This window comes from Argiope bruennichi, chromosome 1 (genome assembly GCF_947563725.1).
Source record: "Argiope bruennichi chromosome 1, qqArgBrue1.1, whole genome shotgun sequence".
Classification (NCBI taxonomy): domain Eukaryota; kingdom Metazoa; phylum Arthropoda; class Arachnida; order Araneae; family Araneidae; genus Argiope; species Argiope bruennichi.
In genome coordinates this window covers 83,723,779-83,742,136 of record NC_079151.1, presented here as the reverse complement: position 1 = coordinate 83,742,136, position 18,358 = coordinate 83,723,779, and the positions used below count along the sequence as shown (strand labels likewise).

The following is an 18,358-nucleotide window of genomic DNA, read 5'->3' as shown; positions in this document are numbered from 1 at the left end:
AAATTTACTTTTTTCCCAAAACGATATTTTTGTTAATGATAATCTTGTTACAGTGGCATGATAATGACAGACTTCGACATAAAATCGATTTAGTTGAACTTCCGTTATGCCCTTATTTTAATAACTGTTTCTGTAATGCATTAATTTAAATTCGATATAATTCTTCAAATCAAAAATTAAAATTGATACAAATATTTAAGGAAAAAAATTTTTTTTTCTTTCTTTCAGAACATTGATTTGAGGGCATTGACCTCCGCGAATAAACACGGCAACATATTTCCACCTGAAAAACATGCACATGCTGCGCCTCCAATTACTCCTGAAACGTGTGTAGAATTAAAATGTTCACCGTTCTGTCATATGACGCTACTGTTTATAAAGACAGAAGGGAGGGGCGGGACTTTGTAGAATCATTTATGAGCAAAGCGCACTGCTGTGAAGAAGTGAGATGTAACTATCTTTTTATGGGGAAAAAAATTAAGCAGGAGCAGATGAGAAACCGCATACATTGCGGACAAGCGCATTTCCGCTCGATTTTTTTTGTCCGTTAGGTCCGGTCATCCGGAGCCGGTCACGCAACGGCTCTCTCTGCTCCGAGAACAAAGGGGTGGCCAAGGTCATCAGGCGTGACGTCATCATAGGAACCTCGAAACATAAGCTTTTCGATATTTCTAGTACTATAATGCCTTAAAAATTTTCTTTTCTTTTCTTTACGAAACTGCTTCAAAAGGGCGTTATTAACTTTCAAAACTTTTGAATGTTCACTGCAAGATTCTCCAAGTAGCTCTAGGAAATTTGTGGACAAGATCCAGAACTTAGTTTAGATGAATTGTCGCCAAACTACGCTATACTTGTTTAAATTCTTTCGCAAGCACATTAAAATTAAAAACGCTCTTCCAAATTAGTAGCGAATTGTATTTTCCCTCGTAGTCCACCGATCCAATAACTAGTATCTCTCAAAAGGTACTATAGTATTATTTGACATTTAGAAAAACTTCAGGTATAGATTTGTAAAAATGTATACTTGCAGCTAATTGAAAAATGTATTAAAAGGTTTAAAAGAATTTTTAATTGTACAATGTTTTATTGGAGAATTCTTCGCAAAAAAGCATTTTTTTTATTATATCAAATAAGTACAGTCTTTCCTGATTTTATCCCCTGCGGTCCGATTAATAAAGCCTTTAAAAAGATATTTTAACTTTTCAATGTCATGCATGCATCAAATTATCATTTTTAAGCTATAAAGTTCAATAATTCAAAGATGTTATAATTGTGATATGAAAATTGCAGATAAATCCATAAACACCACATAAGTTCTACGAATTCTTTATTGAATCAATAAGAAAGCATATTTCCGAACTAGAAACTGTAATCTAATTAAATAGCAGGGAAAAAAATAGATAAATGGTTAATATTTTGTTCTGATGATAGTCCAGACTTTCTTATACATTATTTCAAATCTAGGTTTATCAGAATGATAGCATTGAGTATGTCCCTAGCATGATTCATTCAATTTAAATGGTTACTCTAATGCTGAGATAAAAAAAAAAACATTCTATAAAATTTTAACGGAAAGCAGATTTTTACTTAGAATTATCTCCTTTAATGAAAATTAGAATTTGAATTTCAGTATACATTTGTATTTTAGAAATTTTGTATATTTTAAAACATTATATGCAATTTATTTCATTTATCCCAAATTAGATATATTTAAGATTTAAATACTTTCATGGAAGATATAATTTAAGTAAAATCTTTCTTTAAACCAATTTGGCGACTAATCAGTTTAAGAACTAAAATTCTCAAAATAATGATACATACATTATTTGATAATAAAAAATATCAGGATTATAAAAAGTTATATTTAAGCTAATCTTGCTACACAGAATCATATTATCAATTAAAAAAATAAACGTTTTTGAGATCTATAGATATTTTAATAAGATTACCATTAGCAGATAATAAAGCTACAATATGATAATAATAAAAGACAAAACTTATTTATTTATTGCAGAAAGGACAATTACAGCTGTCTGATCAAATCTATATGAAAATAGAATTCACAATTTTCAGTTTTGTCACATTACAATTATAATGATATGAAGTTCTGCAATAGGAAGAAATAAAGAGGACTAACAGCTGGTTCTTATTGCGATGATTTCATATACTCTACGCAAATATCTGTTGCAAAAACTTCTACTATACTGCAAAAACAATTGAAGCAAAAAGTGCACACGCGCATATCTATTAAATGATAGCAGAAATTAATTTATGTATAAACACCAAAGTTGAAATTACTACTATAAACTTAAATTCTTAAATAAGTAAATATCTTGATTCTTTCAAAAAAAAAAAAAAAAAAAAAAAAAAAAACAGCAAAAAAATTATATGTTTTGAAGATCGCATTCCATGTCCATAACTTTAAATTTTTTTGGAGGGGGCGGGGGTGTGAATCAGATGCCTATTTCTAACTAAGCATACACACAAGACTGCAAAGCTAAAAGGGCCGGAAGTAAGGCGATTAAACTATTTTATTTTGACTGATGCTTTATAAAGTATAATTAATCAGGGTTTTTTTTTATTTCTTATTGTGATTCACACAATTACTAGAATATTTACTAACACCAAATCTCGGTTTTAATAATATTGTCTGCAAACGTAGATGTCTGGCAGTTTGGAGTCGCATATAAATAAATAAAATACATTTTCATATATAAATTAATTAAAGATAAGTTAAAGAAAAATAAATCCCTGGCAAATGAAAAATATATTGAAATGAAACATTATATTGACCAGTTCATTAAAATAAGAGTCGTGATGTGTACTGGTTAAAATACCTAAATCAGTCACTACTAGGAACTAAATGATTTAATATTATGGAGATATATTTAATAGTTTTTCTGCTTGACTTAGATATCTATCTGATTCCCAGCTCCTCAAACCTGTTTCAATTTCTCAAAATTTGAAATTGTCAGTCCAAGAATTAAGAATCCAGTTTAAATCCAGGAGGTAAACACTCAATTACTTTAATGTTCCAAAGCATGGTCATATAAAAACTAATTTAATGTTTGTTTATAATGTGAATTTGCTTTGGATTAAAATTAAATTCAGTCAAAAATTTCAGTTTTGTCAAAAGAAATCAAACAAATAATTGGCAAGGGATTTGCAAGGGATCGATATCTTTTTTAGGGTGATTTCAAGGTTAGTTTAATTTTCTTACGTTCAAAATTATTCGATTTAAATGCAAATATAATTCATCTCATTTTGAAGAGAAAAAGACGTCAAATTATTCATATCTTTTTATAAACAAAAATACAATAGGAAAGCAAATATTTCATATATCGGGATGATTAAGGCTTTTCCCCTCATGTTTCTTTCTCCATTTATTATAATCGTGATTTCCTTTGTACTTTCCACTGAGACTATCATAAAAGTTCCAAAATACCAAAGTTCGAAGATATTTTTCATTTGTCAAATACCTAGAGTCAATGTAAGAAATTTATTCCTTGATATAAAACACCTAATATGTCTAAAGATCAAAAATTTCTTCTTCTTTCTTTCTCTTGATGCTTGAAAGCTATATTTATTATAAAAATTTGAGAGGTCTTAAAACATTATTCGTAAATCAATTGGGTCATAAGTGATTAACTTTTCAATGCCCTCGATAGAAGCATAGAAGCGTAGAGAATTAAACAAACCTTGAAAATTTTATTTTAAAAGAAGCAATGGGCGACATCCTGTTTGCTTAATTTCTCAAAGAAAACTACTAGCACGACAAGTGGCGAGTTTTATGGTTGTAAGAAGTGCTAGAGCAATCAAGATATCATTTAATGCACGATTTAATTAATTTTACACATTTTTATAACAAGCAGTGATTTAAATGTAATTATGACCGACAATGGAATTGCGATTCTAAAGGAGACCTGATAAATACGTGAAATACTCAGAAATTTCGCGTTTATTTTTAGAGGAAAAAAAATGTCAGAAAAATTTTACCAACAGAGAGTAAAATTTTACAAAACTAAAGGTATGTAATTACAAATTAGATAAATAAGAGATATTTCTGGTCAGCAGTGAATGCATAAAAGAGGGTGAGAATTCCCAACTAATTACGAAAAAAAAAATGAAATAATGTGCACAGGAAAATCAATTCCAAATTTTCTCATGATAAATTTCGAGAAACTTCTTTTTCGCACATCAGGTCGTAAGTCTACAATGATATTTCATTTATTTCTACAGGAGTCAAAATTGGATTAATAAGAGAATTTTTTTTCCAATAAAAATTTAAATATAATAACAGTTAGTTTAAAAATCTAAGTAAAACAACTAGGAAATGTAGAAACATTTTTGGAATAAAGTATAAAGATAAATGAAAAATAATAGCTACATATTTGGAATAAAATAACCTGCAAATCACAAAATTTATTATGCTTATATGACAAATTTTCCCATCATTTCAAGTTGAAAATTTGAATTTGTTAACGCAAAAAAGTTCAAATTTCAGACTCTTTATTTGAAAAATTTGAATGAACAAGTTAACTTCACGAATAAAATATCTGGATTTACCGGAAGAACGTCTTTCACAAGGAAATAAGTCGGAAGTTTATTATTTTTTTCCGAAGAAAAAATTTCATCAGAATTTGATGCATTCGTTTTTGAAAGAGTATATAAATCATTTGGGCTGATAACATTCATTTCCAAGCGAAGATATCGGGGAAAACGACCGAGTACATCGACCTGGAATCAGTCCAAAATTTAGTATGGTTCTATTAAGAAGCAAAAATCTACCTGTCGGCTAATAGTTACGCTATTCCAACAGTAGCATAGTCAATGGCGGATTTAGACATTCTGTGGCTCTAGACAGTCCGTTTTATCAGGTTCTTCTTTAAATAAATTGGTCAATTCATTTTCATTTTTTAAGTTTATTAGTGTAATAATTTATTTTGGGTTGATTTTTAATAATTCTGTGGAAATGTATATGTTATTTATTTATTATGACTCATGATTGTGAAGCATCCACATTTGTACACATTATAATATAAGCTCGACATTTATAAATGCTGTTATAAAACAGCTCTAATGAAATAGAAACCTGATCAATTATACTCAATAAAATAATGGCATCTTGTTAATATTTTATAATTCAAAAACTTGTACTTTTTAATAAATTATTTACCTGACAACTAGGCTAATAATGTTTTTAGTTGACCTGTTTGCGATCTTCTTTCAGCCCACTTTCTCTAAGCAGTTATTTAGAATGCCTAATCAGAAATACGCCACTGATCGAGTAAGAAATTAATAAATTTTAGGAATGCTGAATATTAAAGAAAAATATTGATAGAAATTGAGTTTCCATTATTCATGTCTGTATCAGTATTTATTGATTTCGGATTTTCACTTGCATAATACTATGAAAATTAATTTATTCTTGGGAAAGTAAGGAACATTTCTTATTCATTATAAACAATCAGAATAAAATAATTTTTAAATTTTTCTCCGATTTATTGTTAAAAAATTTCGACGCCTTAATTTCTTATTTTAATATTAATAAAAAAAACTAGAATAATTCAAAATGGGAAATCAAAATATTATAACTATGATTCAGTAAAATAAATCAAAATGTCACATATAGCATGAAATTTCCAAAGAAAAGAAAAATTCATCTAAGGTGGATTTTCTTAAATATTAAATAGAATCATAGACACACAATATCCTTGGATCCAGAATTTACTTCTTAAAACTAAAGACGGATATTTGTGTTATGATATCTTAACATCTTTTCCAATTTTAGAGAGATGTCAACATACTAACTGTCATTGATGATACTTGACTCACAATTGCAATTCAAATGCCGTCAGTGGCATCTACTTAATAAGATAGTCATTACTATCTTAAGATTTCTCTTACTATCTAATAAGGTGTCTTCTAGAATTTAGTACAGGGGTATAGGAGATAAGGAGTCATCTAATTAGAACGACAGCGACCTGACTTACCACAGCGAACATATTGGTCAGTTCCATATTTTTATTCCAGAAAAATACAACGAAAGCAATAGGTGCTGTTTCATTATCAATACATATTTAATTAATCATAGGCCATTGTAATAATATTATGTAATATTTAATTAATCATAAGCTCAATGTATTCACATAAAATCATAAAACTCATCACGGTTTCGATTTTTTTTTTTTTTTTTTGAATTTTGGGAGTTGAATACTGTAAAAAATGTTAATTCTTTTAAAACTTATATGAACAGCCTTTAAAGATATACTTTTCCTAACATTTTCTACCGCACATATGAATGAGAATAATACATTAAAATTTCATAATCATATAAGATAGGTTATGGAAAAAAATTCGGAATATAAAATATTTTTATATCATATTTTAAGATTTTTTTTTTACACACCAATAGTAAAAACTTGTTTTTCAGACGAGATTCCTGAAAACTTACGAAAAATTAAGCAGAATTATATCTAGCAGCCATCAGAACTTGTGTTCTAGGAATAACACTGTATGCAAGATGATGAAACATTTACTTATCGAATCATCGATTGCGCAGGTGAAAATTTAAATGAATCATACCATGAGACATGAATCTGAAGCACATTAAAGCAAGGTAAGAATATTATCTTTTAATTCAATATACATTCAAGAAGATATGGGAGCTGGATAATTTCCTTCTTTATCCATTAACTGAAACAAAAGTCAACCTCTTCCAAGCTATGCATACTAAAAAAATATTTTAAAAGTCGAGTTTACCTCTTATTACTTATTCTATTTTATTTTAGTATATAAGTCATGCTTTTTTACAATATATAGAAAAGCAACAAGGATTTTTTTTTAGTAAAATTTTTTCATTCTGATTGTAATTGCAAGTTCTATTGCATAAAAATTCAAGGTTTCAACTGACTTTGCGACATCTATTTATATTTATTCATTAAGCCATAAAAAGGGCACTTTAGTGTACAAGTAGTAATTTTCCTTGAGATTCATAAATTTATTAGATATAAGCACATTACACTTATCAGATGGGCACTTCCATCTTCCTGTTGTTAAGTGCCCGGGGATTTAGTATCTTAATGGACTTGCCGTCTCCCTTTTGTCCTCAAAGGACGTTTATGACACGACACTCAGCTCAACTCCCGTGTCTCGTTCTGTGACAAAATTTGACACAAATGCTCGTCTGGAAGTTTTAAAGGAAGGGTCTGCCAAACAAACTTGGCATTGAACCAAGAGTATGAGTTTTACTATTGGTGTCTGGGATGTACCATAATTTTGAAACAATGAAATATTGATGAAGAATCATTGCATAATAGCCATGGAGTAAATAAATGGCAAGATATTCTTATCCAATTGCACAATATTTTCTCCAATTTCCCTTCTCTTCTAAGAATAAGTTCATCTGTAGTTTAAAAAACAACTGATGCAATTTTGGCATATATGCGCCATAGATTCAAATCTTCTTAAAGCACTTTAAAAATAAATCCAATTTGTCTATAATTTATTATTGATATGGTATATGTTTCAGTAACGAATTGAAATACAGAACAGGAAAATGAATTATTATCTGCAAGCTCTACAATGCAACAACTACATGGCAAAATAACGTGCCATTTTCATCAAAGTAATTATGGACATTTTTTTGAAAGGCGGGGGGAGGGGGTTGTTATTAAATTTAAAAATTTAAAAAAATTGTTAAAAAAAATCAGACTATGGTATAATAGGCAGTCAATTTATTTTTAACAGAATTGTCTCTCAAGAATAAATAATTCATTTTTAAAAGTGTTCAGTAATTTATTCTGTCAATATTTTTCAAACAATTACCTAAGCTTATCAGCAGTATTAATCATGTTTGAATTTTAATATCAAGGCATCATTATTATTAATATAACTAAATAAGATAGAAGTAATTACAAAAAAAATGCTGTAATGCTGTGCTGTTATAAGAATCATTTGCGAATAAGACAAATTTTATTTATATCAAACCTTTAATTTGAAATAAAAAGGCAAGGCAATCATTTTAAATGTAGGTAACTACTACTAATGAGCAATTACCCATTGGTTGGCAAGAAAGAAAAAAACTTAAGGAACGCAGTCATTTCTAAACTTTTTCACTCGGGTCATTCTACACGAGACAGGAAAATAAAAACGTGCATCTTTATAAATTAGCATTTTTCTAATTTCTTTTAAGCATGGTATAATACTTGTCGCATAGCAATTAATGTAAATTTCAAAATCCAGAGCTTTTAAGTGAACTGATTAAAAGAGAACGCTACAAGCCGTATTTCATGTGAATCTCTTAAGCCAGAAGAAATGGACTAAACCCAGATAAGACACACACACACACACACACACGCATAAAAAATTGAATCTTAGACTTAATTAGCATGTACAGACTAACACAATTGCGAAATAATCAGAGAAGACATCTCCTGATAATTTAAAGCTTTACAGTCATAGAATATTCTATGCGTCCTTGGAAGAATTTCGAAAAGCTCTTCTAAATTTGATTTTTAATCATTCAGCTTATCATTTGAGTAAAACAGTATTCTCGAATTCCATGTAGAGAACGAAATCTTTCCGTTTCAGAGAAATCGTTACTCGATACTATTACAACATGCCGGCACTCTTTTGAAAACGACGTGTTTTGCACAATTAAGGAGCAATTCGCCTCTGTCGGAACAAATTGCGTCGAAGAGAAATTACTACTTTCATTGAAAGTGTTTTCTAATCTTCCGCCATCAGTCCATTGGGGGAAAAAGCAAAATGTCCGTATCGTAGGAAAAAAGTGAAAGGAACAAGTTGGCAGTACGGGGGGTGAATGACCTCTCGCCGACACAGAACTGCATAGATTTGAGTGGGGAAAAATGATGCAATTTTGCTTTTAAAAAATCCTTTATTCTCAATAACGAATAATGCATTTTATATCATAACGTGATTAACTCGAAGCAAAATTCAAAACTGAATTATAAAAATCTCATTTGACTTAAAATTCATCGAAATATAGCTATTGTTAGTAGAAATCTATTTTCATGGTAAATGGCTAAAAGATTTATTTACAATTGATATATTTAGATAAAAACATTATATTGAAAATCTATTTTAACTTTAAAACAAATCTATCATTGGATTAGAGTTTTACAAAGCTTATTTTAAATTATTTTTCTTACTCTTAATTATAAAACTTTGCCAACAACAACAAAGGCCATGAAAGACAAAAGTGCATGTGTATCCGATTTGTAAAATTCAATTCTTATTTAAATTTTCTGCAAATAGATTCCGCATATCATTCAAATATATTACTTCATTAATGCGATTTATCAAATTAACATAACCTTGATTTAGTTAGAAAATTAATTCATTCTCAGTGTTTTCAAGTTAATGTGCTACCTAATTCTCAAAAAACTTTTAGAAAAATATTTACAGCAACAAAAATATAACAATAAAATTAAAAATAGAAGTAGGAAATGCAAGTCAATTTCTTTCTATTTCATCGTCACTTATTATCTATATTAATATATTTTATGACCAACTTTAAGATAAGATATATTTATTAGTGTTTTAATTATTTCCAATCAATTTCAGAATTACACCTTTGAATGGTTAAAACTTTATTCTATACTTTTAACTATTGATAAATATATATTTGTAACTTTTAGTTAGTGTTATGAAATAGAGTAAGAATAATAGTAATAGAGGATTTTGAAACAGTAGAAAAATTATTTTTCAAAAACAGCTAATTTTTCGAAAGAAACAACTTAAAGTTTGTAATCCTCTTTTTAATTCTGGACCTTGGTGTCGTATAAACAACCTTAAACGGGACAAAAGGGGTCAGTATTTAAAAGATGAGTTGAAACTTTTATTTTTCGTTTCGTTTTGTTTTGTGTCAACCAGCTAAAGGAACCAAAAAAAAAAAAAAGTGAAAGCGGAGGGGAAAAAATCACATTCGTTGAATCAGCCGGAGGAGGTCAGTGAACTTAACGTCGGCGAAAATTTCCTTCAGAAATAAAAATCGCCTTCCACCCATTATTTTGTATAGGTTCGCCCCTCATTAACGAAACTTTCGGGGTATTCTTGGATTACACCTGAATAGCCTTTCTGTATTTCGAAGGAATATAGATAATATATGTAATATTTTGCATTTGAATGTACCGAATTTCTGCCATAAACTAAAACAGTTCAAACTAAATAGTCTTTAAAAATTGTATATAAATATTATTTTATAATTAATATTATTTACTATTGGTTGTTGAAGATGTAAACAAGCAATTTGGCTTATTTCTTTATTGAAACTATTTATAAGTCATCGATAATAAAAAAACTTAATATGATAAGGTTTATAGGTTGGGATGTTAACTGTTAATTATGGCGTGCATGATGAAAAAAAAAATCATTCAAAACAATAAAGAATAAATATCTGGACTTGGGATTGGAACAAATCTAGGATTAATCACTTCCTGATTAATGGATACTAACTAAGAAAAGCTTTTCAAAATTTTATGTAACTTTCTTAAAAATTAATCAGAGTTTTTCCTCTATAAATATAGAGCATGGTCATTGCATAAAAACTTTTTATACTACAAAAATTCAAGAAATCTTTTCAGTTAAACAAGTACTAATACTGCAGAACTTTCCATCAATTAAAAAAAATTAAAAAATATTTTAAGTATATTTCACAACGATTTTTAATGTTATTAAAATATAATTACATATATTATGTTGATATTAAATACATTTTATATGAACGTTAACGTGCCACATAATAAGTTCAAAAAAATAAAATGACAAATGAGCAATCATGCTACATTATTATAGAGGTTCAAATAACTTGTAATCTTTTTGAAGTAAGAAATCTAAAAAAACAGCATAAGAATTCCAGTTCTCCTGAAACAGTAAATTTAAATTATTTACATTTTTACATTAAAAAATAACATTTGGAGCATCAGACAATAATATCTGCAAATCTAAAAAATAAGAAAACTGATAATTTTCAGTTGAATCTTTGCCTAATGGCATATTTATTAAAAAAATTAATAAGATTTCAAAGTTATGTTTCCTTTTCTGTTTCCACAAAAGCAACTAAACAAACGTCTTTAACTGACAAATTTGTGGACAATACTTTTTTTATGATTCCAAGTTAACAATCCAACGGGTTTGAGATCTTAAACGTAGTCTTGAAAGTACTGTGGGTTACTTTGGTTGTGGTTTCATATAACTAAAGAGCGTGAAATGATCATTGATTCAAGAAGTGATTTTATAAAATAAATCGTATTAATGGCAAAATAAATTATTTTTATAGGCATTCATGCGATTTGATATCATGAATTCAACATAATTAAAGCACTTAATAATTTCGCATTACAGAAATCTAAGCAATTATGTAATATGATAATAAAATTCAACTTTAATACAGCAGAAATTTGCCTTAGAATTTTCTTAAGTGAAAAATAAAATCATGAAAGAAAGAACATACGAAAAGTAAATCATTTTGTCAATTTACATCTTTTATTCTACGGACATTTCGTCATGAATCAAAGAATTGTGGCTACGGTTGAAGCCACTAACAACATCCATCATGAATATTGAAAACTAACGGGCTGCCTTCAAGGACATTGCGTACTCCATTGAAATTATTTGAAAAAGAAAATTGCCTTAGGTATGAGTTTGCGGTTTTTGCGGCTTCTTCACTTCATTAATAGACTAAACCTTGCGATGCCAAATCATGTGTTATGTCTTCTGAGTAGCGAGTGCTAAAAGCAAAATTCGGATTCAGAATAATTATTATCTCTGAAACGTACATACGCTAAAAAGCTTTATGTAATAATAAAATAAAAATATCAAAATTCATAAATATTGAGTTCTTCCACAGCTGGACAAGAGAGCATCCGATCAGTCCATTCTTAGGCTAAACATGTCTATTTAATTCAATAAGTATTAAATTCTTTAATACATACAGAACAAGCGAGACAAACATACAATAGTTTTCTGCCATTCTAATTAGTTGATTTTCTTTTACGATTAAACGGAATCAAAATGAGATTTTTTCACAATTAAATGGTCTCAGATATACCCTGAATATTGCATATAAGTTCTTAAGTATCACAATAAAAAATAATAATTTTCACTTCCCGAGATATTCTCACATTTTTCCAAACCATCAGGAATGGTCACCACGAAACTTTTTCTCTTATTCTCTAGTAACGATCATGTTCCCCCTTTCTCTTCATGTAACTGTAGACCTGGGTAAGGGAGCAGATAAATTGCAAGGTATTGGTGAGTGATACTTATGAAATATAGATCTTTAATGTGAATCGAGCATTTTTATTGAATCTTGTCTGAACATGCATTTTGGACGCTTTTTTTCCAACTGACTAATCAAAATTTGACACGAAGCAACAGTTACAGTTAACAAGATCACATGCAAATTTCATTGATATCGGTCATTGCGTTTATGAGTTGTTGAATCACATGCATTCGAAAGTATAGATAACTCACTGTTATATTTTATTCGAAATCTGACAAGGACGTACCTTTTAGGTGCCAAACCTATCTACTAAATTTTATCTAATTCTTTATATTTTAAAGTTATTGAGTTCATTTATACTCGAAAATCCAGATAGATCTTCACAAAAAACTTCGTCCGAAATTTGAAGGAAATCTACAAATTGGTTCGTAATTGCATAAACCAAATTTCAGCAGTCTAACTGAATGTGTTTGAGTTTTATGTCTATCAGTCTGTCTGTGAACAATACTAAAATGTGTTTCTGGATTCAGTGAGGCTGAAACAGATTCGTTCAAAATCTGAAGTTCGAATTTTCTGACGATTATAATACTTTCTATATATTTCATAGAGGAAGTATTATAATAGTCAAAATCAATTCTAGCGGAAGTTTTGTAATTGTGTTTTATATCAAATGTAATCAATTCATAGAAAAGGGTTACCCTTTCCATACAGCATAAAAGTTGTGTGATTTTGAGAAAGATCATGAATACCACAAAAACTTAGAATTTTATTTTCAGATTCTCGAAAATGAATGTTTTGTGCTTCTCAATATAGTAAAGAAAATCGAGTATGCATTTTGAAAGTCATGTTGCGAACCAATTGAAACCAAAATTTGACATAAATCTATGATTTTATTAAAAAGTTTACAGTCTAAATTTCTTTCATCCATGATGTTGCTATTTAAGTAATTGCGTTCGCATACATGTAAATATCTGAACCCATATAGATGCACAGCCTTGCAGTCATTTCATTTATCTTTAGCTTTCAAGTCACTGAATTTACTAGCCTAAGGTATATAAACATACTTCTTACAAATTGATTTCGTTCAAAAATTGGTGTAAAAGCTCCAATCTAAGTGTCATTTTTCTAGCTTAAAGCGTTTTTGAATTACCGTGTTTAGAGATATAATTTCAAAAATGTGTCTCTCGGTCTTGGGGAAATCTAGAAATGTTCGACAAAATCTAAATTTCGATTTTTTTTTAACAGTCAAAATACTTTCTATTCGTGTAGGAGAAAATAAAAGCAAAATTGATAATAGTTTGAAGTTAAATTCTTATTTTTGATATCAAATTAATACTGAGAAATGAATCAAGAATCTTTGTGTTTTCAAGCTAAATAAAAATTCTACAGTTCAGAATACTGGTTCAAGTCCGAATTAGCTTCTTAAGACGCAATTTTGGCGTAATGAACACTAACTGCGTTATTCTAAATAAATAAATAGCAGTTTTATATATTTAAAATTTAATTAGAAACTTCATAGGAAGCAAAATTACAATGTATCATTAATGATCTTTACTATTATGAAAATCTGACAATCAGAGAAAAAAAAAAACTCTACCGTAAAATATTTCAAAATATTTATCGCCCATTTTTCCTTTTTATGTGATAAAATTATATTTCATTAAGTTGGAAACACTATAGAATTTTAAAGTTCAACAACATTAAGCGTGAATAATAATAATACTGTCAGACGAATAATTAATTATTCAATCAGGAAGCAGAATTATCTGAATCTAAACTCGCGTTTTCGTAGATTATGCAAGACGCTAACTGATTTGCTGAATGAAAGTAGTTTACAATTAACAAAAACTATGCCCATTCGAATTAATGCAGTTTTATTTCATAAGTGTTAATAGTGCAAGGTAAATGTTATATATCATAACCAAATGAAAAATAAACTGCAACGGCCATGACTGCACACATCATATCCAAAAAGGTTGTTTTCTTGAGAAAGAAATCCTTGAAATAATCTGTTACACGACGAAGAGAAAGCGTTTCTACTGCAAGCACTGTTGTAACAAGATAAGGCTGAAACAGCAAGATTTGTTGCAATCACCATCAGCGTATTCAACGGGATTCGAAATATTAAAATCTTTTATTCAAAATTAGTAACCATTCAAATACAAAATAGAGTATTTAGAAATAAATTTCTTATTAAGATGCATTTTTCTCAAAGCGAAATCACAAAAGGCCAAAAAGGGAACTTATAAATGGTGAAAGAAAATATACTTATTTCAAGAAACTATATAGAACATATTAAAGGAAATTATCATTGAAAACATTTCAATTAAAAAAATCTCAACTGAAAACATTTTATTTAAAAACTCGAGACAAAGCAAAAATTGAAGTATTTAGTCATTATTTTGATCAAGGTATGAAAAATTAATACTTAAATCCCTAAAATATTGCTTTAAATCTTTCATATTTTATAGTATTAAGTATATCGATTAAATATTTCGTTTTATATTATAATTTCAAAACTAATTTTTCTATTTATTACCACATAAAGATAGATTAGTTACAACTAGAAAAAAACCCAATGAAAAATTAAGTATATAAAAATTCTTTAGCATTTTAGAAAGATTAAAAAAACTCAAAAAAGGGTTTTTTGCGAGAAATAGCGATAAAATTTGGTTTGTACATTTTGGTACAGTCCTTTAAGCCAAAGTTTTAAAGGAAAGCCAACAAATTCAAATAAATAGTTCACAATCGAATCGCTGATTGCACAAGCCAAAATAGCCAACAGTACTAAAATGCTAGTAGCTGGAAAGATTCCACTGATTTTTTAAATCACTCAATAAAATATCAGATATTTTTATCTGGCATATTATATATATATACCTTCATTGTATGAGTTTATGTGAACCGATGCTCTGTTTTATGTTAAAATGATCAGGAGGTTCCTTTTAAAACGTAAATAACGGCATAGACAAAAATTTGAAGGGAAAAAAAGTGATATATGGGTTTTGCAAACAGCAATTTAATTGCTTTGCAGAATACTTTCTTTCGTTGTTAATTCATCAAGAAAAATCACTCCCGTTTGAAATTGAAAATGCGAATAATTCTTCTTCTCCGAGTGTCTTCCTCTGCTTTTATTGTCAGGACATAAATTTTATTAATTAGTTAATAAGATTTTCATGCTGCTGGATGACAATGAAACGCTAATTTAAGAAGTCGTGAGCTAAAGGGAAGCTCTTGAATTAACCTTCAAGAGATAAATGGCCAAAATTATTTCACTTGATTTAAAAATATCCAGCATGTCACAGACAAGTTATACTAGGCAATTATCTTATGTAGTAAGAAAACCGATGAATGAATTGACTTTCAGGGCTACTTTATAAATCCAAATGAAAATATTAGAAGAATAAAAAAAATGTTTAAAATACTGCTCACAACTGTTTTATTTAAAAAGACATTTAACAACAGTTCATTTTGAAATAATTAAGTTCTAAGATGCAAGAGTTAAAAAAAAACGATTCTTTTAAAAGATGAAATTTCATGTAACATTCATATTGGAAAACACGTGAAATTTTATGTGGTTTTATACTTGCATCTTAATAGCCAATCCAAGTATGTAGGATTTTTTTTTTTTTTGCTTAGATTTGGAGGCCAAATATGCTTTTAAATCTTTCATCAGAAATATGTACCGATTTTGAACGAGATTTCATCTTTTGTTTCGAAACTTTTATGAGAATTATCAGAGTATCTCTCGAACAAAATAACTTTGGTTGCATAAAATGCTCTCTCATTGATATATATAATTCTCCTGTAAATAAAGTAAAGTTCTAGTTCGCTTTTCAAAATGGTAATTTCTAATTACTACAAGATACTACCGTGTATTAAAAAATGGTGAAATTCGAAACAGAATTATATTCTTTCAGGAATACCGAATAACTAATGAATAAAATACAACTGAAATCTTTCATCTGCATTTCTTTAAAATTTGAAAATCTGAAAGTAATTTTAATGAAAATTTGAACATTACCAAAGTTGATAGAATAAAGAGTGAACTATACAATTTCAATAAATTTCCGAAAAGATAAATAAATATTAAAAAGCCGAATAAAAATAAAGAATATCAAGAACAGCTAAATATTAATAAATGAAAAAATATCAATATTTGATTCTTTTTACTTATATAGATTTAATTTATTTCGAGACATCTATGATGGATTATTCCGTAAGTTAGAATAGGTAACAATCAACAAATGATAACTATCAACACTTGCACATTCAAACAAAATAAAAACACCATTAACATGGATTAATATATTTGGCAACACTATAGTATTTAAAATATGATTCTTATCTTTCATATAAAACAGTATCCACTGTTAAACAAACTATAAAAAAGGAGAAATTTTATTGATGACATTTAAAAAGCTTCCAAGGATGCAGCGAACACTATTGATTCTCAAACTGATATCAACTCGCAGACTGTTGTCACTTCATAAAATGCATCTTACATTATAAAAACTGTCTACCGTCTTACAAAAGGGTTACACATATATCAGTGTTGGTCACACAATTCTCGCTATTTAAATCTGAAGAGTCCTGGAAGGGTGAAATATTATTCATGCATAATGGATGTTGATTCTTCGAATGCAGACGATTATAACATTCAATTGAAAATTCGATTGCCAGTTGCTACTGCCGAAATACATTTGTGGGGGTGGACAGGCTGACTTTCAGGTGTCATTCAGCGATGCTGCCCTTTTTTCCGAATTAAAAATGGGGTCGTGCGACGGACGGAAAAAATAGAATTTAGGGAAGAAACGCTAAACGCGCAAAAAATATCGACTCACCTCCCCTTCCAACCGGCGAACCTATTCTAGAAACCTCTCTAGCACTCGCCCGTTATCCCGTCCATGTCTCGGGTCCAGGCAGATATCAGAAAGAGGAATCGGGTCCGACACGACACATCGTATTCCCAGACAGGTATGCAGAGCAGATGGGGAAAAACAGAAACACGAAAAGTTCACTCAAGAAGACAATAAAATGGAACACGCGAAAATTCGAGCACCTCTCCCGTCTCTGCCAGAGCGACAGAAACTAGCAAGGGGAAGAGAGACGACCGACAGATGCCAAGAGCAGCCAGGGTTACCGCAGTTCAGCCAAATGGCGAGTATAGAACTCAGCCAAAGGGGAGAATCTCTTTGCATTGGGGCACTACCGATGAATCAAAGCACGTTTGTTCGAAAGGACGTCGCTGATGAGCGTGGGTGACGAATCGAGAGAAAAAGATTTCAACATATTTTATGTAAAAGAAATAAAATTTTTAATCGGATAAATATTTTGTGAAGCATTAAATCTGCTCCTTTGTAACAAATACTACAGATCTGCCTTTAAAGTATTCTGCATCTTTTGTCGGAAACAAAACCAAAAGAAATGGAAGGGGTTAATAATCTAATTATCATTAGAATCTTAATTAGATATTAACTAGAAGATGTTTTGGTATGAGATTGTAATTAACAGTTAACTTAGAAAATAATATGAATAACTGAATAAGCATAGTCTTCTAAATTCATGATGTTTATTGCTTTGGAATTAATATTTCATTGCTGTATATTAATCATAATGATTTTTGAATGAAATATATATAAAAAGATAAATTCATAGATTGCTTAAGATACAATTTTTTGAAAACGAATTTTAGCATAGCATGTAAAAATGCACATGCTATCATCCTCTGTTTTTCTAGAAAAATTATTTCAAAACCATTATGAACAATTCTCTATGCTAATGCTAAAGATGAATGTGTTTTTATGTGCATGTGAGTGTGAATATGTTGGCGCACTACAGGTTAGATCATTTGACTTACAGCTACCAAATTCGATATATATTTATCTTGAAGGGTAAAAAATGTGAATCTTGGTGCAAATTTTGAATTTTGAATTAGAATTTTAATTAATTAAAAATTAAGCTGAATTTTGGTGTTTTTCTTCAATAATATCCGAAAATATTATAGTACAAAAATAAATTTTACCCCGTTTCAAATTTTAAAAAAAATGTCTCCTTATTGATACCTATTTAATAATCTTGCGAATTTTTACTGACTTTTGGTAATTTTTA

At 29.0% G+C, this 18,358-nt stretch overlaps 1 protein-coding gene across 4 annotated transcripts in view; it reads right to left on the bottom strand.

Moving 5' to 3' along the window:
- Positions 1-17,346, bottom strand: part of LOC129963232 (sodium bicarbonate cotransporter 3-like) — a 118,744-nt gene extending 101,398 nt beyond the window's left edge. For 3 of the 4 annotated variants that reach the window (XM_056077451.1, XM_056077460.1, XM_056077441.1), the window contains exon 1: positions 17,092-17,346. The gene's annotated coding sequence lies outside the window, so the exon portion shown is untranslated. The remainder of the gene's footprint in view (positions 1-17,091) is intronic. The other variant, XM_056077480.1, reaches the window with a different exon arrangement.
- Positions 17,347-18,358: the final 1,012 nt, after the last annotated feature.